Here is a 27,399-nt window from a genome sequence, read left to right on the forward strand (position 1 = left end):
TCAAGTGATAGGTCATTGCCTGTTACGGCCAAACCAAATAGCAGCTCCGGTGGAAATAAAGACGAGATGTGGCATCCACTTTGATGCCTTTATTTTTCAATTTGTTCAAAGCTCAGGCAGGAAATAAAGGTAGGACCCCTCAGAAGCCCCCAGCAAGATCAGCCCTGATCTTTGATCTAATGCTGCCTAGCGGCACCCATAAGAATAATCACTGACCAATTAAAGCCATCATTGTTCATGTCCTCAGAAGTAGGTATTTTGCCCCAAAGTTCACCTCTTTGTTTGCTAGTGGTTTTATCTTCGGACTCCTAAGATGGTCAGGGTCACTGGGGGATTTAATATGCTGATGCCCAGGCTCCCCCAGCCCCTGGGATTCTGAGTCAGTAACTGTGTCTTTCACAAGCTCCCCAAGGGAGTCCCACACTTTGGGAAGCAAATTCTATAAGAAGTGGTTCTCAACCTTGGCTGTACCAGATGTGACACATTGGTATATCCCCTCACAAGAAATCTTTCTTGAAAGTATTCATGGTTGATGATGGCAGGAAAGGCTTTCTGTTCACTGGGTGCCCCCTTGTCTCTGGAGTTCCTATTCCTCTGCAGGAACCACACAGTAGCTGAAGGCACTTTTGGAAACCCAGACCAGAATCCCCAGGGCCCAGCGCCATCACCAAAGCACATTACCACTCAGAGGCAGCCCAGGCCCTCATCCTACCTGGCTCCACTCTGGTTCTAACTCACTTGCAAATGACATGGAATTTACACCCTTTTAACTAGATGTATTGGTGTTATTCCCATCGCAATCCTATGGATTGCAGTGCTGCTCTTACCAACAAGTTCCATTTTTATCCCCTTTAGTCATTCTTGAAGGACTACATGTATATAAACAAGCCCTGGTATTTAAACCAGTATACATTTTGGGGTGAGAAGGATCATCTTCAAATCTTTAATCTGCCTGTGGAATGAACCCCAAACAGGAAAAGCCCCCCACTTTAGGGGTTCTTCTCTTGGTCCTCTAGCTCATCCTTCTGAGGAAAGGCATAGACAGGACGAGGATCTGAGACCAAATTTAATAGGAATCAGCTCCCATCTTATATGGACTGCTTCATTTTAAAGATGAGGGATGTGCAGACAAAAGATAAAAATTACCTTACCTAAGGTCTTGAGCTGGTTACTAGGGGAGCAGTGAGCAGAACACACTCTTTCTTAAACTCTCTCTGGTACCTTTGGGCCCACTCCATATAGCCCCTCCCTTTATTCCAACATTTGGTCTCCAATTTGGACTATGAGTACACCAAGAGAAGGGATGAAATCTGGAAACAGTAGACCGGGTTCCAGAGTAGAATGACTTCGGGCAGTATGAAAATGGAAAGGGAACTCAAGGTAGACTTCAGGAAAGGTCTGAAAGCAGAAGAAACCAAAGAGGGTACTTGCATCGTGCATCATGAGACAAATGTGGTTAGGCTTGACAGGGACAATCACCAACTGTCCGTGTCAAGTGAACTGGCTCTAGCATGGATTTCAAAATATGATCTAGAAATGTGGGGGCAGAGTGTTGATCAAGGGGTGGTACCCCTCAGGAAGGGGCACACAGAGAGCTAAGTAACCAGGTGGATCATCAAATGTATAGAAAAGAAGAAAAGATTTTGTTTGACAAGGAATGCTGTCACTGCACGTTTATAATCTGAAAGCCCTCATCAGATTTGGACGAGGAAAAGAGAAGACACAGCAAATGATCCAAAGCAAGACGTAGGTGAGCAGTCCCAGGAAAAAAGGGCTTTGCAGTGCTTCCAAGAGAAAGCCCAAAAGCCATGGCCTAAACCCCAAGCCCTTTTATCACTCAGCCCTGCCTACTGCCTTAATCTCATGTTCTCACACTTCATGGCCAAAATCCTCTCTGCAGCGATAGACTACATGACTAAAATGAGACAGGAGAGTCGGGTGGCCTGGAGCAAAAGGCTCGGGGTGGAAACCCTGGTTCCACTACTCATTCATTTTGCAGCCCACAGTGATCTTTACTTTCTTATGCATCATAGCTCTCAGGATCTTCACCAAGAAATTCCACTAAAACTCCTGGACCAGTCAGAGCCCTGATAGTCAACCTTTCAAACGGACATAAGACATTCTCCAGTTTGGTCCAGTCTCTCTTCTGATGGTTCCCATACAGAGGATTTGCCATGACGCCCGAAGTGGCCCATCCCAAAGGGCTCAATACCAGAAATCATAGGGCATGGAATTCACATCTGGGAACTTTACCAAGGCTTCAAAGGCCTCTGGAGAATGAACTGTAATCCTCCCTAAATTAGCTGCCAAGTCACAGGTTGTAGGGAAAGTCAAATACCTATTTCTAGAAACTTCCACTCAGAAAGAAACTGTATCTCCATAAAAGAACATGAAGAATGAGGGTGCCACTAAACATCGTTCAGGTACTTGGAGCATGTTTTGGTTTTTTGTTTGTTTGTTTGTTTGTTTGTTTGTTTGTTTTTCCCAACTTCAGTCCTTTTCTTACCACTTGTAATACTGCCAGAGTGAAACTGACAAGACGTACAACAAAGCTGAGGAGGAGAAACACAAAGACCTAGAGAGCAACCTATTCATTTTCTAAAGGAAAAAACGTAACAACTATTCTGGCAAAGAAAATAGCCCTGCATTTGGTCTTCTTTTTTTTTTTTCCCCCTGTTTTCCCCTCAATTTAAGAGAAAAACTTTTCAAATTCACACAAAATGGAATACACTGTCTGCTTTTCTGTGGCCGTCTTCAAATACATAACCTTTCAGGTCACAACGAAACACTTTTTGAAATATGTCTCAATCTGTCTTTCAGCCTGACAGTGAAATTACCAGACAGTTCAGCATGTGACATGACTGAATTAGGCTGTCGCTGACCGACCGCTATCATTATCATACTCCATTCTTTACTTCCTGAAACAATCCTGGAGCAGCATCACGCCTGATTATTTGCACAAGTGGAGGGACCCAGTGTGATGACACTGCTCCCCTCTCGGAGAGATCTCAGCGCAGCAGAACCACTGATGCAGACCCACGTTGGCTTAAACTCCTCTGTCGTGACTTCGCCAGCCTCCAATGTGTGACTCCATTCGTTACACATATCTGTCCAAGTCCCTTCAGATCGGCAGGGAACATCTGGGAATGTCTCCAGACTAAAGTTATATAGAACTGCTTGACCTTTTTCAGAAACACTGGTCAAATTTGCCTTGACTATTTCACTATATCATGGGAACAATCATAAATGGCTTGTAAAAATTCAGCAGCTGCTGGGATCAATAAGCTGTCCACCCAGAAAAATAAATAAATAAATATATATATATATGTATATTACATATACATATATGCATATTACATATACATATATGTACACACACACTTTACATATACAATAGAAATATATAAATAATGCATATTACACAAATACACTTTTAAAAAAAAATTCACAAAGACTTGCTGCTATTCCAAATAGAATTGGTTTAGTTCTCATGCTCACACAGAGAAGCTGGCCTTCAGCGTGGCCTGATTAGGGAATACCCACAGGCTCAAATGAAATTCCTACCATGAGCACCATCTTTTTGACTTAGGGCATTGTCTCTAGAAGGAGTCTGTTAAAATGCATACATTTTATTTAGGAGGGAAAACATGTTGGGTAATTAGTAGTTTCTAACATATTTGCATGGGTATGTTTATTGATTTAGCGGACACAAAGCACACCCTCAAGGACAGGAGTCGAAGGCAGGTAAGTGTGATGAGGAGCTGGACGGAGGGGCAATGCAGGGAAGGCGGACGTTGACTGAGACTGTCTAGTGGCGAGAATACCAACAAAAGGCTCCCCATTGCTGCACCAGGGCCCCGGGGCTGGAGAGGCCCAGCGGTGTCTGCTACTCCATATTGCCTTGGCCCCCCTTTCTTCTTGAAGAAAGCCTAGAAAAAAATGGGGCTCCAATGCGTCTTTGGAATTTGTAAGTTCAGCCCCAAAACTCTCACTCAGGCATATGCAAATAAAATGAGACTTAAGAATTTCCTCTCCAACTCCAAAAAAGATACAAATATATTCTGACATGTCACTCAGTAACCAAACAAATATGGTGTCCTATGTTGTCCTGTTCAAGTATCATAAGCCTTTCATAGTACATATTGTATTAGAGCTCTCTCTCATGCACTCTCTTTTCCTCCCGCCCTCCCTATCACCCTCTCTCTTTCTCTACCTCCCTCTCTCCCTCTCCCTCTCTCCTTCTTTCTCTCTCTCAACTGAATTCAGAGAAAACTAAGACATTGCCCCAGTGAAACTAAACACCCAAATAACTGGCTGGAGGAAATGCATAGGAAACGCACAGGCTCTAATAGCTGGATACTCCAGTGGTGACCTGCATGAGGACACAAACACACTCAGACATATGCACACACACGTGTACACATATATGTGCACACACATACACACCAAGTTTGGCAAATCCTTTCCCAACCATTTCTCTTCCCTCTCCCCAATGAAGCTACCTCACTGTCCAAAATATCATTGTCAATGACATTTTCTATAAACTTGCTTCCGTGGTCACCCAGGTTAAAAAAAAAAAAATTAATAGCCTAAAAAGCTGGGACTTAAGACCAAAACATTACAACACTTATAAGGCAAATAATCTAAAGAGGCCAGATAAAACCCAAAACAGAATGTAAATGGCCCCAGCCTAAAAATGTATAAAAGACCACATCCTGACCTATGACAGAAATGAGAACTTTATTGGGTACGTAACTCAGAAAGGCAGGAAAGGCTGACGAGTGGACCACAATGAATGTAGGGTTAAGGATTTAAATCTCAGTCTGACAGGGTCGGGAAAGCCGATACAATAACACCAGGGAGGAGGGAAGGAGACAGAAAGACGTGCTGCGCAGAGCTCGCTGCGGTTTAGAACTTTGACTGCATAATTAGCCCATGTTGTAATTAAGAATCTAGAGGGCCTATTGAAACGAAAGCACAATGGGCAGATTTGGATTTTGCTGCATCGAGCCAGAATATTTAACGCAGTACGGAGTTTTCCCCAATTTTGGCTGGATACGTCGGTAGCTGACAGTCAGCGAGGCTTAAAAACATCTCTGCACTACCTGTTTTATTACAGTCGTGACTGACAGAAAGGAAATATTTTAAAAGGCCTTCGGTGGTGGTTGCATCTCTAGGTTTTCTATCTAGCTTCAGGAAAATGCTTGTGTGTGTGTGTGTGTGTGTGTGTGTGTGTGTGTGTGTGTGTGATCATTTCTCTGTCCGATCATAGGAAACAAGAGTTCATTACAGGCATGAGGTAAAGGCTGAGTTGATCTCTAAGCCAATGAGAAATTGGCATTACAGGCTTGTTTTATTTATAGAGATGCATGATATCAAATTAAATGGAAAGGAGGAGAGGGCAGAATTTAGCTTTATTTATAACAAGGATCTCTGGAAAGCATCTACTCCCCAGTTTTCTAAAGACATAAGACGATTTCATGGGTTCTCTTTACCTTCAGAAATATCAGAGGAGGTAAATGTGATGCTTATGTGATACACTGTGGGTATGAACTAAGTCACAGGGACCCATCTTCGCATGGAAGCAAAGTGACCTGAGGAAAATAATGCATTCTGTTCATTTCCACTGCTCTTTCATACAATCCAATAAATAGATCCTAGGGGTCCCTGACTCAGCCTGCCATACTAATTGGGGAAAACAAAACAAAGATAGGGTTTTTCCTTTTACTTTCCTAAAGATAGGCCTTATTACTACTATTTGCCGCAATGAAAAAAAATAATAAATAAAAATTGAAAAACATCACATGCTAGAGGAGTCATGGAGACATGTAAGCCTCCACAAGAGGCCCACAACACAAATTCTTAGTTCCTGGGGTTTCTGCAATGCTCATTTAGGGAAAATTTTTTTAAGGCAGTGTAAGAGTCCGCACATAATTTCATTATGATCCATCAAGAAAAACTCCACTGGACACTTGACACCCACCAACATCCCCAGGAGAAAAAGAACGGATGTCAGAGAAGCCTCCACTTTGGGTTCAGAATCCTTAATGCAAGAGAGGCGGCGACTTTAAGAAACTCTTCGGTGAAACTGACATTTATAAGAATCAAGAAAGGAAACCTTCAGCGAAAATGTGGTGAGCAGCAGCTCTTGGGCCCTTAATATAGTTTATCTTTCACATAAAGGTATCTTGAAAACCTTTACACAAGTCCTTTATGAGGGAATAATTTCTGAGCAAGGGCAGACAATGGTCTTTCAAATCCATTCTCAGTTTAGAAAGCATTTGTAAGAAGGATTTTTTTCCCAGCCACCACATGAGAAGTGTGTGACGCCCTTGGAAATCTCTGTAATTAACAATAAGCCTCTTTCACGATTGAAAGTGGACCCTCATACCCTAAAGTAGCACTGATGCTTCTATTTCTGACCTACACCCTTCGTTTTATGCAATGTCTTTGTAAAAACCAAGGGCAAGAACGACCTGGAGTGAAATTTTCAAATTTTGGACCAGAGCCACCAAATCAATAATGGCGGAACAAAGTGAATTATCAACCTCCAGTGCTTCAATCACAGGGAAAGGCAAGGAGTTAGCCAAAAGAGAAACTGCGGTCAATGTTAAGAAACAGAATGAATTGACTTTGAGGTAGGCTTATATCTAATTAAATGAGACTGGGGGCAAAGTGAAGGTAGTCTCATCCGCAGCTGATAAGGAAGTGATCAGAGGCAGGTGACTCAGCTCAACTGAACTGCGTTTTACAAGCTGGAAAGGAGAGCAGAAAGTGTTATGGGGGACAGAGAGGGGAAACTGCAAGTTTTTCAGAGGTGTGTTTTCCCTCTTCCTGGTCCTGTATTGCAAACTATCTCGAAAGATCTCAGACTCTCACCACTAGCAATTCAGTCACGGTCAACAGCCAAAGTTTTAGCCTAAAGGTACAAAACCCTTGCTGTGGGGTAGCCTATCAGCTAACTGCAGGAGGAAAAGAGCAATGGTGAGATACACCTACCACTGGTTTCTAGTGGTGAGCCAACAGTTTTGAAACCTTGGTCATGCACCTGGAAGCTTTATAATCAGACTACAGTTCCCAGACTCTTGGGTCATAGCATCGGCAGCCACCCTTGTTGTGCCATGTGAGGGAAAACAAGATACATCTAAAGGCAGAAGACGCTCCTGGTGGCTTCTTCATTTTTCCCTGGAGACTTGGCACTAGGATAGCCCTAAAATGGAGTCCAACTTGATATCTTCCCCATCAATGATGACACACCCTTTTGGAGATTTCCAAAGACCCTGAGTTGTACATGCAAATACTGCCTTTGAGAGCCCACTTAGCATCTGCTTTTAGCCTAGAGGACTTGCCAGGCGCCAAGAGCCTTAGCAAAGAAATGAAACCTCATCTCTCTGACCCCACTCACCACGCCCACACCTGTGACCCACACTGGGGAAAACTGCCCTAACCTTTCAGGGCAGACACTCAGATCAGAAAAGTAACAGCTTTCTTCCACTGTGCCTTGAGCCTTACCAACACATATAAACATTTCCTGCTCCATTTGCAAACACACAGTGTTCTTTCGATGTGTTTAAGTGATACCCAGTGCTTCTGAGACACTCAAATAAGCCCAGGATGACTCACCATGCTCTGGTCCCATACAGCTAATTATATGTTCAAAAATCCCTTTAAAACTCACAAAATCTATCTCAGTACTCTCAACGCTTTTAAACGGCAAAAGTTTTTGCCATGAAGGAGTGAGCCTGCCAAGGCCAGTGAGAAATTAACATGAATGCTGGAAACAGCCTTTGGCCCTTCTATAGAGCTATCATCCCAAGAGGTGTGCACACCCTTATCAGGAAATTATAGATCTTATTATTGGGGAACGGCATGGCAGGTGCCAAAAACATTTAAATTCACTCTATTTCCAATTCATGAAGCCCATTGTAGCTTGGTATTATGGGTTTATTAGATTTGTGCATTTAGCCGGGAACCTATTATTATAATAAAATACAAAATGCAATTATTGTTTTCTTGCAGTGAGAACCTCAGAATTATCTAACACCTTATTGTTTCCCCATCAAAAGAAATCCCAGGTTTGAATTTTCTTTTTTAAAGAAACATCGCTTCCTCAATCTACTTTCCATAACAGTTCTTGCTTCGTGAGGCTTAACAGGGAAAGAAAGAAAAGGAATTGAGATGGAGGCCAAAAGTCACATCAGTTTTCCTTTAATTACAGTATTATACTTATATTTCTCATATTTTTCTACCGTTATCTCTGCCCAGCCAAATCTCCATTCCTCATTCAGTGCTCATTAATTGAGATGATGTTTGGGGAAAGCTGATATATAGATATGAGCTTCCCATGGCCAAGTGCTCACCTACTATTACACACCAAATGGAGTTCAATACCCGTAATGGTCAATTTAGCTCCTTGTCATATGATACCCCCTCCTTCATCCATCCCTTACTGATGCTCTTACAATTCCTCTTTTCTCCTCTCTCTTTCCACTTCACGTTATTATTTTCTCTGTTCATCAGAAAATAAAAACGTTTTAGAAATACTGAGGGGAATCACATTATGATGTGAGACACCATAAAATTATGCTCGGATCACTGATTTGAGCGTGGGAAGGGACCTTATAAATCATGTCATCCAGCCTGTCATTTTCCGGATGAGGATAGTATGACCCAGGAAGATCACACTGCAGTTAGGGACAGAAGTCAGGACCTGTCACCCACTTCTTAGGTAGCTCCAGTGAGCTCTGGCTCTGCACCCAACACCCAGCCAGTGGCGTCATCTCCCATAATCCTCAAGGCAGCTCATGAGGTAGATGCTAATATGCTTCCAATTTAGAAATGAGGATATTAATGCAGAGAGAGGTTAGGTAATTTGTGCAAAGACACACAGATCATAAGTGGCAGGATCAAGATTCAAATCCAAGTTTGCCTAATTAGAGCCTTACCTCTAATGATGACACAGTATTATCTTCTCAATATTACCACCAGCTGACCTTATACTTAGTTATTCTATTATTCATATAAATAAAAATATTATTAGTGGTGCTATTTAACAATAAGTAAAATAAAGCATAAACTTTGGAATGGAAAGGCATGGGTTTGACTCCTGGCTCTGTCACTGATTAGCTAGGAAACTTTCACCAGGAACATTAACCTCTCTGAGGGTACTTCATTGGCCAAGTAGAGATAACAACAACACCCACCTGGAAGGGTTATGGTGAAAGCCAAATGAGATCATGCAGCCATTCATCAAACATATACTGAGTGCCTACTATGTGTCAGGCACTGTTGAAGTGCTGGGTATGCAGTGTCACTGCGTCTGTGCCAGCGTGGGTTTGAGCTAATTATGGAGGGAGGGCTCATCCCTGTCTGTCCTGCTTTCTCTTCCTCTGACTTTCCATGTTTCTATGTGTCTGCGTAGATGCGAAATAAAGAGAGCTTTGCAAATGGAAGTCGTCTCTTTGGAGTGATTATATAGCACAAGAAGGTTACTATTTCTCAGGAACCTTTTCTCTATCCCCCAATGAGCATTTCCCCTCTTCAAGAGATCTTTTAAATGAATCCGATCAAACCAAGTGTGTGTGTGTGTGTGTGTGTCTGTGTGTGTGTGTGCATGTGTGTGTGTACATGTGTGTATGTGATTACTGATCCCCCACATTTTAATGACTTAGACACTCTAGAAATCTCTGCATTATACTTTCTCTAGCTACTTTCCCTCCAATTTACTAAAGTTACTGTGTTTCAGGCACTGTACTACCATGGCACATGTAGTACTTTTAGACACAACTATTGGAAGGTAAGTATCCAGCACTTCATCAGAAATTTAGACTCTTATTCAAAAGAAGTTTGCATTGGGAAATCAGGCTCAACTTACTGTGATTTTTTTCATTCACATAATAATTATTTATTAAGCATCTACTGTGGACCAGGCACCAAGCTAGACACAAAGAGATTCTGCTCTCACGGAGCTCAGTCTGGTGAGAGAAACAATATGTAAATGAACCATGATGAGACCATTGGGATTGTGTTATAACGGGTGAAGCGCTATAGATGCACAGAGAAAAGATGGGTGTGCTTTCTCTTAGAAAATGTGAGGCTTCCCAGGTATTCTCCAAGACAACAAACCAGACATTTAAGGGCAGACATGTGGTTCTAGTTGCCTCTCTACCACAACTTTCTCTGTGATCTTGGGCAAGTCACTTGACATTTCTAGCCCGTAGTGTCTCTCTCTTTAAAATCAGGTTAGGGATACAAAATCAGGTTAAGGATACCCAGCTTCCCATGGTTATGAGATTCACATAGTTCTTCTGCAGGAGTCAGAATCAAAAATCTAAACACAGAAGGGAAAAGCATTGTGTCGGCAGAATTCATGCTGAGCACCAGAGTAAGCAGCTGGCTTGCCTTTGGGGGAAAAAAAAAAATGTGGTGTGGAAAACAAACCACAGTTCTTGAACTCTGGAATCCTGAAGTCAGGGTGGCCAGTGGGTGCACACCCTGAAACGAGGTACCACGAGGGCACACCTGAGCCTGCTGGTCCCCCTCCGCATCCTCATTTCTACAATGCTCTCCACGTGGGGCCTTCTCACCGCTCTTGTGCCCCATCCTTGAACCCAAACTCAAAGCAGCCAAATGGGTGCTTGGCGACAGTGGAGAAGTAGCAGGGAACTGGTTGTGGGTGTGTGCTAGCTATCGAGGGAGGGGCCCCCTCTGTCTTGCTTCTTCTCTCTGACGCTCCGTGTCTCCATCTCTGCGTCACCTCCCTGACTCTCTCCCCAGTTGTAAACTTGAATCCCAGTGAGTGAAATGAACGGAAGGTGAACTTCACTCTATGTTAAAAGGCTCTGCGTCAACGGAAAGTGTGGGACAAATGCTGGTGACTGTTATTAGTTCAAGATAATGCCGTTAAAAGACTCCCCATAATTTTTTGAGAAAGGTGTGTCTCATGCTGAGGCCCACAGGAATATATAATAGACTTCGGAAGAACTGGGAGCCAAGGAGACAGTCTTAAATCAGAGGCTTGGAGACACAGAAGTCCTTAGGAAGTTCTGTGTGTCAGGTGAGAGGAGGACTTGATGCGTACTTCTCTTTTAATTATCTGATGCTCACACTACCCTCCTTTGTTGCCTTCAGCCAGAGTTGATAAGGAAAGACACCAATAAATATCTTGGCAGTCTGAAGGGAGAAGCCATGTTTCATGGGACTCCCTGCTTCTACAGCTGTTGTTAAAATATTACTGCTAATTAACTGGCTAGTTATATATAAACCCTTACAAAGGAGTATTTTTACACAATCATAAAATAAATTAAACTACCAAAAATTCACGCTGTTAATTAAAATAACCCCTGTAGGAGCGGGAAACATCGCTACAAGGCTGAGGTAAACAGGAGGCAATTTCATAAGCACAAACTGATTAATTTTATTTCCCATTACATGTATTTGCTAATATCATCAAAATTAGAAAATAAAGCAATTTTGCCTTGACAGTAGTTCAAATGGAGGAGGTTTTAACAGAGGACTGCAGCTAGTCAGAGACACCCTTGGTCCCGAGGCCGTTCTCCTCTACCTGGAAAAGGTTAAGTGGTTTCTCAGCAGACACTTCTCAGGAGGGACACACAGGAGGCAGGGTGACAGAGAAAGGGGGCTTCTCTCCCGGCCCCCGGGAGCAGCTCATCGAACCCTGGGACATCTGTGGCATGACCTCTCCCACCCACCCATCTAAAGATACAAACATTTGGGGCTACAAGAGAAACTATGATGATGAAGGGTGGCGGGAGGCAGTAGAAAATGAACTCACATACCTCCATTGCTAGGAATGGCTAAGACTGTTCAACTCATAACGTATGAACATGGTTTGCCTGTTCTCTCTCCCATATTTCTCCTTCCTGGTATACAATGAAGCTGTACTTGAGAATTCTCAAGTTTGTGTATAATTCCTACATTTAAATAATTGCCCAAACCCCTTTGTTGGGTCATTCTTTTACAAAAGATCACAAGGAGTTAATCAAAACGCCTAGAAAATATTTGTGTAACAAAAAGCACTATTTAGCAAAGACTGAACTCAACCATCAAGTTCTTTGGCTCTTTGTCTGCCAGCCAACTTCAATGACAGACTTTAATTCAGCTGGAGAACCCCTCCATACACATAACATTCTAACCTCCCCACCCCCAGTTGTTCGAAGCAAACACGCACCTGAAAATATATTCCTAAGACGCCTGAATACACTCTTTTATATCCCTTTTGGTCAACCAGAAAAAACGTTCAATCCCCGTGGATCCATAATGGGTTTGGTGATTGTGTAGCCCCTTTGTGTGGGGGTTATTCATTCATATCCCCCTTAGAATTCTTCCATAGGCTCAAGCCTTGTTTAGCACCTGGTTTTATGAGATGACACTTCACAAAGACTTTGTCAATGGAACACCAAACATCTAGAAGAAGAGGCAAAACCTCAGACCTGAATCCAGGTGTTTTACCTGTGTGACCCCAAGCATCCAGATGCTTGGGGAAGGGGCCAACATTTTATAATTAATGCTCTGTCTTGGACAAAGGAAATGAACAGGTGCCTGCACCATCCGAAAGAGCAGGTGAAATGGGAAATACACACTGCTGCTTCTGAGCGTGTTGGGATAGCTTATTCCTGTCATTTCGCTCTGCTGCAAGGCTTTCATCCAAGCCCCATTTTGTGCAGAGTCACATCAACACTAGCCAGCATTCCCCCAGCTATCAGGGAAGCAGCAGTCAGGGTATCTGTAGCAGGCTACCGCCCCACACTAAGTCCTATTCATCGTCTCTCTGTAATAGCTCCAGCCCACGACTGCTGCCCTGGGAACAGAGCTCATTATGCTGCATCCTGACCACAGCAGAGCCCTTGCATTCAACATTCCAACTTCTGGTTTCCACCTTGACACAACAGCCAAGAGACCGCCCTAACACCCCAGTGGAGGACCTCAGTTACCTTCTCAAAGATCCCCAAAGCCTCATCCTAAGAATGATGGTCTGCAGAGCTCTTGGCCAGCTGGCCATACCCAACTTCCAGCCTCATGCCTTGATGCTCACCGTTTCCAACACTAGCCCTGTGCTCCAGCCTATGGAAGACAACTTGCTGTGTTCTGTAATATTCCTGTCACTTGTCAGGCCTGCCTACCTGTGTAGTTACCGTTTCCCTACCTGGAACACCGGCTTGGAAGATGTCCTGCTCTTATTTCACAAACGTTACACCTTCTCCATAAAGCCTGCTATGCCTTCACCAGCAGGGTCAGCTGTTCCATCCTCAGAACTGTCACACCATTTATCTTCGTGTATTCTCTCCATCCACTGGTCTGATCTGGTTCGTATCTAACCATGACCAAGTCTGTCCATTTTACCCCCTAAATAGCTCTCAAAATCCCTTCACAGCCTTGAGTTAAGAAAAAAACCAAAATCGATAGCCCCAGAAGCCCTGCTGACCTGATCCAACCTTTGTTGTCTGGACTCCAGCCCTGAGACTGCCATCACCGCCTGGGTCCCCGTGTTTGCTCCTGTTGCACCGTCATGCTAACCTCCCTCCCCTTCCAACCTCAGAACCTCGTTAATTCCTACTCATTCTTAACAGCTCAGAGAAAACAGTCCATTTTCTACCCAATTGTAACCACACCCTTTGCCCTTATCACACATAAGTTAGTACAATCTTATTCTGTATTTATTAAGGTGAACGTTGATTGATGTCTTTCTCTTCTATTAGACTGCAAGCTCCATCAAGAGCAGAGATGGTGTTCTTGCTGCATTGTATCCCCTGCCCCTAGCAAGGTACCTAATTCATCATAACTGCTCATAAATGTTTGTTGAATGAATACATGAATGATTTACATCCATGCAACATATCACCACGACCGCAATTCACTCCTTGAGGACAGAAGCTATATTTTATTCATTTTTAGGTGCCGGCATACCATGGGTCCTCAGGATGCACTTGTCAAAGGACTATATTGAGTGCAGAGAGAGAAGGGCAGATAGCTACACCTCTAACAGGTGCAGTGAGTGGTTCGGCACTTGAGCGTCCTCATTCACATAATAGTGAGCGCCCCATCTCTGCAATCATTCAAGAAAGGACAATAGAAGCAATTCGGCCAATGGACTTGATCTCTCGTATCCTTTCCAGCCCTCATGTTCTACGGTGCAAGTAGAAAGAATTAGAAAGAGGGCACACATACGGAAGAGAGGCCTGTAAAACATGAGTGAAACTGTAACACTCCCAAAAAGGAGAGGTTCAGGACAAATAAGAAGGATAGACTTTTTTGCCAAGGATTTCCTAATTGCTGGCAAGTAGCAGGCTTGTGAGGCTGTATAAAACAGGCATGGAGTGGCTAAAGGAGAGATGTCAAAGATGGCAGTCTTACGTCCAGGGCTCATGTCTACTCACCATGCTTAGCCTGGCCCTTATATCTAGATTTAGGCGCAGCTCCAAAGAGACTCAGACTTTGAAGACCCGGGTAGAAAATTGTGCTAATCACATGGAAGCATTTCGACTGTTTTCTCAGCTGTTTCCCAAGAAAACAGATTTAACACTTGTCGCCTCACCCCGGATAAGGGAAGAGATTTTTCACTTTCTCCTGAAGCAAAACCACAAGGTAGATTTGGCATTTGTGGAGTGCAGAGTGGGGCTCAGATTAATGTGGTGTTGAGGGTTTCTCTGCTTTTCCAATCTTTCTAGAGTTTCATCCTGAAGAAGCTAAATGAATTGCCCACGCCTCTTCATGGGGCTTCCTCACAGAGCGATCCCACCAGGAAAATGTTCTCTGCCATCCCCTCGCCATTTCTCTTTCCAGGCTCCCAGTTTCATGCCCGTTATTAGTCAGCTTCTGGAAGATAAAAATGGCTGGGGGAGGGGAGTGGAGAGGAAGAGAAGAAGGACAAGACCAGCATTGAGCAACGTATGGTAAGAAGGGCTCACAGGGCTGCCTTTCATTTCACTGCATATCTAAATTGACAATCATAATATATCAGGTCATATAATCAGATCATCAGGTTTTGAGCATGTATCATATGCCATATTCTTTACACATATGAGTTCACTAATTTTCAATTATCTTTTAAGTATGATTATCCTTATTTAATAGGTGAAGACTTCAAGGCTTAGTTAAGCTAAATATCTTGCCCAAAGTCACACCAGTTAGTGCCAATTAGTGTTAGAGCCAAGGTTCAAATCCAGGTTTTCTGCCTTGAAATCCAAATCTGATAACCACATCTCAGAGGGAGTCGCTGAGATTTTCATTAACAAAGGCCCAGTAAGCTGTCACACTGTATCAACCAGGGGCAAATTACTCCCAAGGGAATGTTCAGGAATGTCTGGGGATATTTTTGGTTGTCACATATGGGTAGGTGCTACTGGCTCTCTAGTGAACAGAGGCCAGGAATGCTCCAAATAGCCTATATTTCACAGGCCAGCCCCCACAACAACAACAAAATCAGGTCCAAAATGTGAACAGTGCCAAAGTCAACAGGCTCTGTACAAATGCTCCCATTATTATATAAAAGGGGATCTCTGCCACCAATTTATGACCTTCTGTGTTAAAAGGGGGAACAGCTCGTAACTTCTTGACATACAGTTAGTTATATGCTTAACAATGCCTGGAATTGACTGATCCTTTTTAACAACAAACAAAACAAAAAGAGGAGGAGGAGAAAAGAGAAAGGAAAGAATAAAAAAAGAAGACACGAAGGAGAAAACTACCATTAGAAACCCACACTGCAGCATTCAGCAGCTGGATCACATTACATGGAAATCAGCCCCAGTGACAGCACAACGGGCTGCTTTTGTGTCTTCATGAATAAGGCAATGTGCTGGGTAAATGCTTTTCCCCGTTTAGAAACAGGTAGTTAATGGGAATTGAAGTGATCAAATGCTATGTACCCCAAGGTTACTTACATCACGGGCCTGGGTGGCCTGGAGCTCATAAATAAAGCATGGCAGCGTCTTATTTTAGGCCTGGTCAGATAAGCAACGGCTCACATCATGTGAACAGAGCCCACAGCGTGATATGACACTGAGCCTGCTCGTTCCAGGACCTCTTGGAATGTGACATTTCGAGCACAGTACACCGAGTTCATGCCCTGTGGACGCTCCGTGGCCCACCATGCCCTAATTTTCCATCGTCTCCTTGATTTGGCTGCCATGAGAGAAAGCTGTCACCGAGCCGGGCTTTAAATTATGCCAACTCATTCCCTACGAGCAGAAGTTAATTTGAGGCACATTTGCAACTTAAAACTCTGATTTACTCATTTGCTGGTACGAGGACCACACAGCTTGACAGCCCGCCAGCTCACACAAACCATTCCTTCGGTAATGGTTTGGCCCAACTTGTGACTCAAGCTTGGCAGTTCAAAAAACAGCTGCCAGACAATGGCGGAAAGCGTAGTTGAATATAAGGGGGGGGGGAGTATTCTTTCCCTCAAATTTTTACATATAATTATGCAATCATAGCCCTATACAGAAAACTTTGACATAAATTGTGCTTAATTAAATTGTTGCTAATTTGTTGTTTTATTATTAGTTCATGGCTTGTTTGCTGATATCCACCCACCAGCCGTGTGGGTGTGCACATACACACGTTCTTATGCACAGTGATACTAGTGTTGTTGCTTTAAAAGTAATGAAAATGTTTTCTGTGAATAATTTCTCTATTTGACAGAATAAGGAAAGATTTCGAAGAGAGCTTATTCACATGGTACACAAATGGCTGGATGAACAACTCTAATGTGATAATTTGCTGGTGTTGTTTCTTTTCTCAGAGACTTCTTAGAATCTGATAACATCAAGTAATATATTCTTTGCATGAAATAAATTCTCCCTACTATAAAAAAAAACAGCTCCTATAATAAATACATTTCCCAGTGATCAGTATTATACTGTTTCTTGTTCAGATCCTGGAATCCCAAGAGAATGTGTTCAATCAATGTTTGGAAACTTCAATTTGGGGTAAGATGGAGGATGGTATGAATTTCCTACAAGATCGTATAACTAGTTGGTCATTAACTAAGAGCCACCACCAAACCACTCATGAAACCATCTTCCGGAAGAGGGGACATTTCCCTCTAACACATACCCCCTCTCGCACTCCCCTTGGCGTCTCCTTAGGAATCAACTCCTCTTCCTCAACACTGTTTCTCAAAGTGTGGGCCTTCGGAACACCTGCTTGTTAGAAATACAGATTCTAATAAGCTTGTTAGGGTGCTTGTTAGGAAAGCACTGAGTGCTTATTAGGAATGAAGATTCCTGGATGCCATTCCAAACCAATTAGATCTGAATCTCAGAGGAGACCTACACTTCTAACAATATGTTCAGGTAAAATTGGCTTTCTTCTTTGAGTCTTGAGGAATATGGATGGAGGGGTAAAGGAGAAAAAGAAAAAAATATACCATCAGACAATCTTCCTGGGGACAAGGGATGCAAATGAGATTGTGGAAAGTGTGCTCATTAACTCACTGCATTTGAAATCAACTGATGTCAAATATTTCGCGCTAAAGACCATCAGTTGGTTGATACCATACATCCTCTCAACCTACAAAAAAAAAAAAATGCTGGTCTTCAGAACGATACCCCTGAGGCTCAACAAAAAGAAAAAGGCATGGAAACAGAGGGATAAGCCTGTTTCTGTGATATACTTTTTTCTCTAGAGAATGAACTTTCAACCAAAAAGGTTGAAAAAATAAAGAAACGTTTTCCTAGATAAAACTCCACTTACCTCTCAAGCATTCTGGTTTTTAAAGGTTTTGATATATTTTCCCAGATAATTATCTCTTTGGTTTCCCATATGCCAGCTTATCATCATTGTGATGACAAAGTGACTTAATTCAGAGTTCCAGAAGAGGTTCAAAAGTAAGTAGTAATGTAGTTTATGCCAAAGAAGTCAGCTCTCCCTTCAGAATTACACCTGAACCCCACAGGGCACACACAGGGATGGCCAACTCCAAACACCTTTGTTAGCCTTATTCCAGGTCATTGCCAGGATTGGCTGAGCTAAGTGTATGTGGTGTGTTTCCTGAGCACAGTGCAAGCACTCATTATTACTGTGTTATGGCTGTGGTCATGTAAGTGGAATCACAAGGCCTGTTTCACCTACCAGAGGTCTCTACCAGCCCACGGGTGAAGGGGTTTGGGCAGACAGGCTTGTGTTCAACCACTCCCAACAACTAAAATGTAAGCACATTAGTGGGGAAAACTATTACTTTTTATCTTCTGTTTTCCTGTCCCCCCCAAATCATCTGACATCTGGCTGGATGTATAACTGCCCCCCCCCAAAGATACCTGTGGCATGATAAGAACCATCCCCTGAGGGTCGACATCCAATGGGATGTAGGAAGTCCACTATCTTGGTGTGTGGCTACAAAGACCAAATAAACCCCATTTTGAACCCTCTGGTGTCCATACAGGGACATAGGTTTCTTCCCACCAAAGACTCAGAAGTAAGGTGGCAGTCTGACCACATCTGGGGAGAAAGCATAGTACTGTGAGCTCTTTACAAATTCAGATCCTTTTACTTCGTAACCACAGAGAAGGAATGTGTCCTACCCTCACCCAGGAACCATGACACCTCCGCCTGGATCCCAGCTGTATTAGAGATTTACCGTGTGGCCTTGGGCGGCTCATTTAACCTCGCAGTGTCTTAATTTCTTCATCTGGAAAATGAAGATGTTACCTACAGCATGGGCACAGCATTTCAAGGTTAATGCATGAGGCCAGCATTGAAATTCAGCATTGCAGGGGACTGTCTAATTCAGGGGAGGAAGCCGGGCGCAGCAGTGCTCTTGGGGTGGTTATGACATATGCCGTATTGCAAAACCGGGCCCTAAGGTCAGTAGCACACAGGACGAGTGCGATAAGCCACTCTCAATACACCACCTGGAGTCTTTTATTGTTATTGCCAAGTGGAGTTGATAAAGCAAACAAAGCAAAGGGTCGGGAACCCTAATTTATCAAACATATTGATACAGATCTGATATTGACAGGCAACGGGCCACTTTTAGATTCAGATCAATAAATCCATTTCATAATACAGTACAATCCCAACACTTCGCCCTCAAATCCATCCATCTAGATATTAGAAATCCATCCTGCTCTGCCTGCAGTCTGTCAAATGTCACCACGGAGTGCAGAAGCCACCCTGCCAAGTCTATACCCTGAACTAAATCTCAATAGAAACTTCCCAGATATAAATAACCACTATGAACATAGAGGGAAGAAAAATAGCTATGAAGTTTCACTCTTACCTTTTTTTCCTCTTAGCCCGTGACAAGAAAAAAATCATAGAGTTACTCATTCTCGGAAAGCAATCTGAAACCAGACGGTTTAACCAATTCAGTTTTCTAGTCACTGCAACAACTGTTTTCATGTGTAAAGCAGCATTTGGGGCACGTGACCAGGCCTGACCCTGTGGTGTTCTCACAGGCAGGCCCTGCTGGAAACTCTGAGAGTGGCTTCCATGCCGGGACTCACTATGGGCAGTGGCATTTGATGACACTCAGGGTCTCATGCCGTGAAGACAGATTCTTTATTTGCAGCCAAAGAGGGAGACGCTTTCCTTCTGTGGGTGGGTTGACTGAGATCTTAGGGAATTGGTTGTGAGGAAATTCCAATTTAATAAGAGGTGAGAAAACCCACTCAATGTTTTCAAGGCCCCTTGAAAATCAGGATATCTGGGCCTGAATCATGTGGAGCCAAGAGTATGTGGTCTTGGTTAAATCATTTAGCCTCCCTGAGCCTGGGTTCCCTCATCACAGAGAGGTGACGAGGGCTGTTGTGAGAATTAAATAGTATAAAAGCACCTAACACAATGCCTAGCACATAGTAAGTGCTCAATAAACATTCGTTAAAGGATAATCTGAAACAAGAAATACTGAATTATTGCTATCCCTCCTTAATCAATGGGCAAAAGTTTATGTATTGGATGCATATGCTATAAAATGCATACCATATGCCCAGCACTAAGTAGCAGGAATAGAGAGGTAAGAAGAATGGATTATGATGCTAATCCTCAAGGTAAGGCAGGGGAAATGCACAAAACTGGATAAGGAGACTCTAGATATGAGACCTAGCATCACACTGGCAGAATACTGCAGACTGGAGCCCGAGAGGCAGGCATCCCAAAAATTCCGTTACCGAGGGTAGCTGGTTACCGTCTGGTTTCCTGCAACTTATAGGCTAAATCCTGTGCTCATTTGCCCAGGGAATGCAAGCTCATTTTAAGATTAGCCTCAAACAGTTGTTAGGAAGGTAAATCTGCTGCAAGTATAAAAGCCTAAGCATTGATTGGTTTAGGATTATCTAAACATCCAAAGGAGAGATACAGGGGCAGACACAAGTGCCATCCTGGAAAGCCGGGGGTAAATTAAAATGCCATGCAGAGTACAAAACTCTTTTTCCTATTGAATTGCATTAGCCATGTGCATTCATGGGCCTGGCCGCTTGGAAATCTGTCCTCATGCACAAAAAATAAATAAATAAAAAGGAGAAGGGAAAGAGGTGGAAGAAGAGAGAAGAGAAGAGGGCACAGGAAGGAGAGGGGATGGAGGAAAAGAAGGGTGAGAAACTAAAAAACTGCACAGCCGCTCCGATCTCAGTCCTGCCTCTCCACAGACTTTCAGGGCCAACGGAAAATATCTTTCCCCTTCCAGGGGAACTGCCAGAAACAGGAGTGAAGTCAGCGAGCCACAGGCCTTCCCTTCTCCTGGCTTCCCACCCTAAGGTAAACTACTTGCTTCTTCCCTAGAACTAGAAGGTTTTATTGTTGTTTTACACATTATACAATCATTTGGAGGCAACAGTCTCCTGGGGTAGCCATAATCTATCCTCGCCACAGAATTTCCCAGGCCAAAATCATCTGGGGACCACATACAGGATTTCTGTCATATTAGATGTCAACCCTACTGTTATTCGTTTCATGTGACTCATTTAAATCAAGTTACTTTTTAAAATTTGTTCTAGGCAATAATATCAACAAAACCATGGTGTTTACTGTGCTAGTTATATTTTCCTAATACACATTATTAGAAATCATGATTATTAAAATAGCATAGCACAGTGGTTGAAAGTACAGAGGCTTACTGCATTCAAATGCCTGGCTCTGCCCCTACCAGCTGTGTGATCGGGGACAAGTTACTTAACCTCTCTGTGCCTCAGCTTCATGATCTGTTAAATAACACTACCTACTTCATTAGAGTCACTATGAGGATTAAATCAGTTAATATTTATAAAATATTTGTGTCATCTAGAACCTTCTACATGAGCAACACTAGTGGGAACACTGAAGGCATGAAAGCATACACCATCTCTTACCTCAAAATTTGCTTATGCTATTCCTCTTCTTGGAGAATAGTCTATTGCTCCCTCTCCCCGACCCCATCCAAATATCAAAAACAAAACCAATAGACAACACACTCTCATTCCTGCCCTCTTGAAAAGGTGCTTGTTTTAAGATCCATGTTAAATAGATATAATAGTAATTACAACCACTTATGCTGAGCATCTATTATTTTTCAGGTCCTGTGCTCAGTACTTTGAGTATATCATCTCATTTAATTTTCACCCTTTGAAGAGGACCAAATCTTAAAAACATTAGGTAATTTTCCTAAGGTTCTGCAACTAGGAAGCAGGGAGTTGGGATTCAAACCCAGGTCCATCTAATAACTACAGTCTGGACATATCCCATTAAGCCACAAGGCCTCACCATGGAGTCTCTCTTCCAAGAACCCATCACAGCACTGAGCCAGATGTGAGCGTTCTTTCCTCTCCCATTTGAGTCAATAAACTCTACTTTATAGCATAATTATTTCTCTGTCTTGTCCCCTCTGTTATTCAGGATAATGTTTTTTATTTTTATGCATTTTGGAAGAAAATCATTCTAAAATGTCCCTGCATTGGAAAAAGGGTTGCATTATAAGGGACTGAATTTAACATTTTCTTTACAACTCCAGTCATCTTTATCAAAATACAATACTGTGATGTTCACATAAATGTGACTTTAAGGCACCTTTTTGCTGTGCGCTATGGGGTGACTTAAAAAATCAGACAGAGCCCCTCTCCAGATCTCTTGAATCAGAATCTCTGCCTTAAGGACCAGGAGTCGCTCCTTTGCAGCATCACCCCCTAAGGCTGTGTAGGGGCACTGGACCCTGCTGAATACTCACACACCCACTGCATTTCCGCTCCTGCTCCTGCGTCTGCTTTCCATGAGTTTTCTGACCTCTCCCACCCTGCAAGTTGACAGCTATGACATCTCACTGCCAACTCACATTGCTGCATGCATTCTTCCCACTTCTTCTAGCCACCAATGCTCTGGTGTCCAAACTGTTTCTTTGAAGCTTTAGGACACCTGCCTGAAACGTGGTTCTTAGTCAGGTGCCCGTATAAAGCATGCAATATCAGAGATATTCTAATGGGACATGACTGGCCTGGATTTCCAGTGCTGGTTTCACTCCCTTCCCTCCGGCTTGTCACCAACACCTATGGGGGCTCTGGGCCCCCTCCCCAGATTCCCTAAGCCTCCACAGAGAGCATTTTCAAAATTACTGAAATAATGCAACTTTCTGGCAGACCTGGCCACACTTGTACAGTGACAGATACCTTATTTTTTTATAAACACTCAAGATGATTAGAGTTCTTTCACATGAAAGTTTGCTCAGTATAGTCCAATGTCAAGTGTGTATTTCTTTTTACTTGAGAGCATATCACCAACGTTATAAATAGCCCCAATATTATATTTGCAAAGTCACCCCTTACAGTGAATATTCCTAACATGGAGAACAATGATCTCAGTGTGTTAGTAATTGGACTACCGTCTACTTTTGAAAGGCTCTCAGGAAAATAATGGTCAAGGGAATTTGCCTTTTCAAAAAACCTCTCCTCTGTGAAAGAGAATGTCAGAGCATTCAGAAAAACTTGCTCATCTTTAAAATTGTAGGCATCTGATATTGGCTATGTTCTAAATATGTTAGTATGTTAATAGTCAACAAATAAGCTTCAAGCAGCAGTGTTTACATTTGAAAAAAAGTATTCAAGCAAAGTTCTTTTCACGTGCTTATTGTCTTTCTCTTCCAAAATGTATAATTTTGACATGCAGCCTTTAGAAAGCAACTTGAACATTCTGAGCACCGGAGGTGGGAGGGGGATGTTGTCTGGAGGGCACGCGATTTCTCTGGTGCATTAGGACAAGGTTCAAAGTCACGTCCATAGAAGGGGATATAGTCAATGTAGCCAAACATCGACAATTCATAGAGATAGGTAAAAGGTGTACAGAGTATTTCTTGTACTGTTCTTTCAACTCTTCTACAGCTTTGAAATTTTTTGAATTAAAATTTAGGGGAAGTGTTCGAACGCATGTTCACATAAAACATATTCACACAAGTAAGACTAGTAGCATTCAACTGGGTCTTGCCAAGGGGGAGGCATCTAAGGCACAAAATTTAAGGAGGCACCTGTAGGAGCCTGAGAGCAAGTGCCTCCTTACATGTTGCACCTTAAGTCAGCATCTTGCTTGCCTCACCCTGGTGTTGGCCCTAATATTCAACATTAGCAAATTCACCTACTTTCTCAAACTGACTGTACTCATCCCATAGGAAAAGAAGCCGGAAGTCAATTTTCTCCATGTATTCATTCACTCGTTTATTCTCCAAACATATACCGAGTCATCCCGCACCCCCTCCCTGCCCTAGCCATACGCTCAGTGACTATTCAGCTAGGAACCTACTCTGTGCTGATAAACAATTTTGACTCTAAGACAAAATAATCTTAGGCCAAATTCCTGTCACTCATTCATTCATCTATGTGTTAGGTGCTGCGGGCACTATGATGACAGACCAGGCCCTGCTAAAATACCTTACCATCTGCCCGACACTATTTTAATGCTGTTATTTTTATCATCATCATCATCATCATCATCATCTATAAGCATATCTATTTTCCCAATCCAATTCCCAGGGAAGGGAAGAGGTATTATTCATCTTTCTTTTTTGACACCCAGTATGGTGGTAGATAAAGTGGTCAATAAATATTTCTCGAAAGGGTGAAACCATAAATCTACTTATTTGTTCTTCCTCGAAGGTCTGCCACATTCAGATGAATGGGAAATGTCCTCCCACGCCGCCTAATAACACTAGCTAACTTTCACGGGGTGCTTACAAGCTTCTGTATTTTCTGAGCTCCCTCCACATATTAACTCAATGAAGCCTTGCACCAATACTAAGATTCTCCTTTTACACATAAGCAAACAGGGGAGATTGAGTTTCTTTCCCGGGGTCTCACAGTATACAAGAAGCCATGCCAGGGTTTGAACCCAGGAGCCCCGCTCTAGAGCCTGTCCTCTCTGCAACTCCACTAAGTTATCTCAGAATTAGGCCCCAAAGAGGGACTGCCCAGCTCCAAACAGCACTGGTCTTCAGCTTGCTTTCCATCCGTTATTACCTAGAAAGATCTAGAGGGCAGAGGGATGCTTTTAGCAAAATGATCCTCAACTCTCATAACCTGGGCAGGCAAGTCAGACTTTGGGGGACTTCCTGCTTAATTTCACCATGTCTAAATATAACCAACTAAAAATAACCCGAAAGGGAAGTGTCTCAGCACCGCCAGACAAGCCGCAGAAGGCTGCAGAGGACGTGATATGAAAGAATGAGCCCAGCCTCCGTAAAAGTCCTCAATGCTTTTCAACATTTCAGCAAGCTGCATATTGTGATGAGAAAACAAAGTTCCTAATTATTGAAATTCCACAGTGTACTTAATCATGCAATTATCTTATTGTATTAATAAGGGCTAGGGCACAGCAGCAATTGCTGAGATTTTGGCCGTTTGGAACTGGAGAATTTATTCTTCCCCTCAGCTCTCATGAGTCCATCCATTTTTCTGGTATTATGGAAATGATCCTATTTTTTAACTGCTTTTTTCAGAAACCCCAGCAAATCGGACCCCCATCTTGCCACTCCAACTTTTAAGTATGACCCCGCTATAGTCTGAGTGTATTTCAAGGGGAAAGTCTGCAAATTCCCATCATTTTTGTTCCCATTAATCACTTTAGGCTCTTTCCTCTTTTGAAACTCAAGTAAATATAAATTAAAAAGCAGTTACACAAATTACATATTTTCAGTGATGTGAACACAAATACATTCTTGTTCATTTGCATAATAAGGACTTATCCCAAAGGGTTCCTGTATCAGACTGTAAAGCCCAGAGTATTTCATCAAAACATCTAAAACACATATGCTGTGATACTATTATACACTTCTATTTGCCACAGTTACCTCTGCAAATATGAAATGTAATCATGCAAAATTAAACATTCCATACATTTTCTATTCATTCTCTAACACTCTCCCTATGCTCCAAAATAGGCTATCGTACTTTCAAGTTTACAGGGACAAAAAGTCAATCAAATTTCTTGTGTCTGAAAGCATTCCAAGTAATAGGTCTTTTCACTTCGGGCTTTTCATCTAAGAATCACCAGGCTGTTTACACATAAAACATAATTAATCCATACAGTTGGCTACATCCCTATGCTATGGGGCTCCGCCTCCTTGATAGTTACTCATGAAGAAGCCATTCCTGCATTTCCTCACACTAAAATTGCTCCCGGCTACGGGGGATAATGTTTCATTTCCTTCAGCATGACTAAGAGGCACAACCATCAGTAGGTAGGAAAAACTGGCCCCTTCTCCCAAAGAAGTCATAGGTAAGAATACAGCCTCTGGACCCCAATTGCCTTCTGTGTGAATCCCAATTTGCCTCGTTATCTGTGAGATGATGGAGCGAGTCCCTTCGCTTCCCTGCACTTCAGTTTTTGCAGGGATAAAATTGGGACAATAATAGTGCCAATCCCATAGGGTTGTCAGGAAGACGAAATGAGTTAATATATGTAATAAGTCACTTAGAACACAGCCTTGTCCTGCCCAGATACCTTTCAAAGCCCTGTCACAACAATGACCTCGTGGGGGATCACACCATCTTCCTGCAAAGTAGTAGAAGCAGATGCCATTATCCCCATTTGACAGGTGAAGAAAGAGAGATCGAGAGAGGGCTCCTGGTGGATGGGACTAGAGCTCCTGGAACCAAGTCTAGTATTTTTCCACTATTTCTCTTTATATCCAGAACAAACTGACTCAGTGACCCAGAGAGATCCTTGTTTTTTAGAAGGGTGGGGTGGAGTTGAAGGTCTTGTTTCAACGGAGACACTGGGAAGCATTCTGTTGCCAAGGCTTGTTTTGTTTAGCAAAAGAGACCCCGATCGGCAGAAGACACATCAACAAGACTGCCTTAATCCTGATGTCTGATAACTACAAAATGAAAGTTAATTTCATGCCTTGCATTCCCAGACAAAAAGGTTCAGCACTGTTTAAATTCTCTTCAGCCCAATGACAGTTAGTAAACAGGAGGCTTCGTGTTCTAATGCTTGAAATCACCCTTCGTATCTCAATATATTATTTATGCACTCAGCTTAAAATAAACAGCAACTCCGAAGTAGGTGAGTGGTCTCATCCAGTACGCACTTTTTTTTTTCACTCTGACAGTTACTTTAAAACATCGGTAAACAACCTTAATTCATTTCTAACGAATTAGTAGGCTACTGCTGTGTCTCCAGGAGGCAAGCAGATTGTATTATTAACCAAAACAACTTTCCCCTGTCAATCATCAGCACCTCACAGAGGGATGTGGGCTTTGCCCTCTCATTACTCAAACCAATCCATGGGCGCACGTGACTCCAGATGAGTTCTTCGAGGTCATTCTCTTCCATGCCCGTGATTAGATCTCTTGACTCTGAGATGCAGATTGGGGCCTGGAGAAGGTAGAGGCTCAGTGCTGCTTGTTAAGAAAGATATAGACAAATGAGAACCTTTCCAGAGGGGTAAAGTCATGGAAGTCATGACATACAAACTCCAGTTTTCAAGGGAACTGAAGCTACCAAAGAGACCACTCTAAGGGGAACCCAATAAGTGCCACCAAATACTTGAAAGGATGTCACTTCAGAGGAGGAAAACTTGTTCTTTTCAGAAGAACACAGAGGGTGGATTTGGGTATATGTGGCAGATACATAGAGGGTGGATTTGGGTTCATCTCAAGAAAGAAGGCTGTGTGACTAGAAAGAGTTGCCTCTTAAGGTTGTAGATCTGCCTCTAAAGGATTTGTTCATCAGATGAACACTGAAACTGGCCAAGAAATGGAACTAGATGAGACAGGTAGGACCTTCCAGACATAAGATCCTACAGTCCCATGAATTTCTGGGGGACTCACTAAAATGGCTTCAATAAGCAGTCACAACACGTTATAATACATTTCTCTATGTTAAAGGGTGACAACCACCTTAAAATAAAAAAATACCATGGGGTAAGCCCTGGGCATGTCGCCAGCCAGGGCATTGGTTGACCTAGCAAAATAAAAAGAGGTA

General features: G+C 42.8%; 1 protein-coding gene across 1 annotated transcript in view; it reads right to left on the bottom strand.

Annotated features, from left to right (window-relative positions):
* The window catches only part of PPARGC1A (PPARG coactivator 1 alpha), a 643,335-nt gene that overhangs the window by 426,958 nt on the left and 188,978 nt on the right, over positions 1-27,399 (bottom strand). The gene's annotated exons all lie outside the window — the stretch shown is intronic.

Source organism: Hipposideros armiger, unplaced genomic scaffold, assembly GCF_001890085.2.
Source record: "Hipposideros armiger isolate ML-2016 unplaced genomic scaffold, ASM189008v1 scaffold_68, whole genome shotgun sequence".
Classification (NCBI taxonomy): domain Eukaryota; kingdom Metazoa; phylum Chordata; class Mammalia; order Chiroptera; family Hipposideridae; genus Hipposideros; species Hipposideros armiger.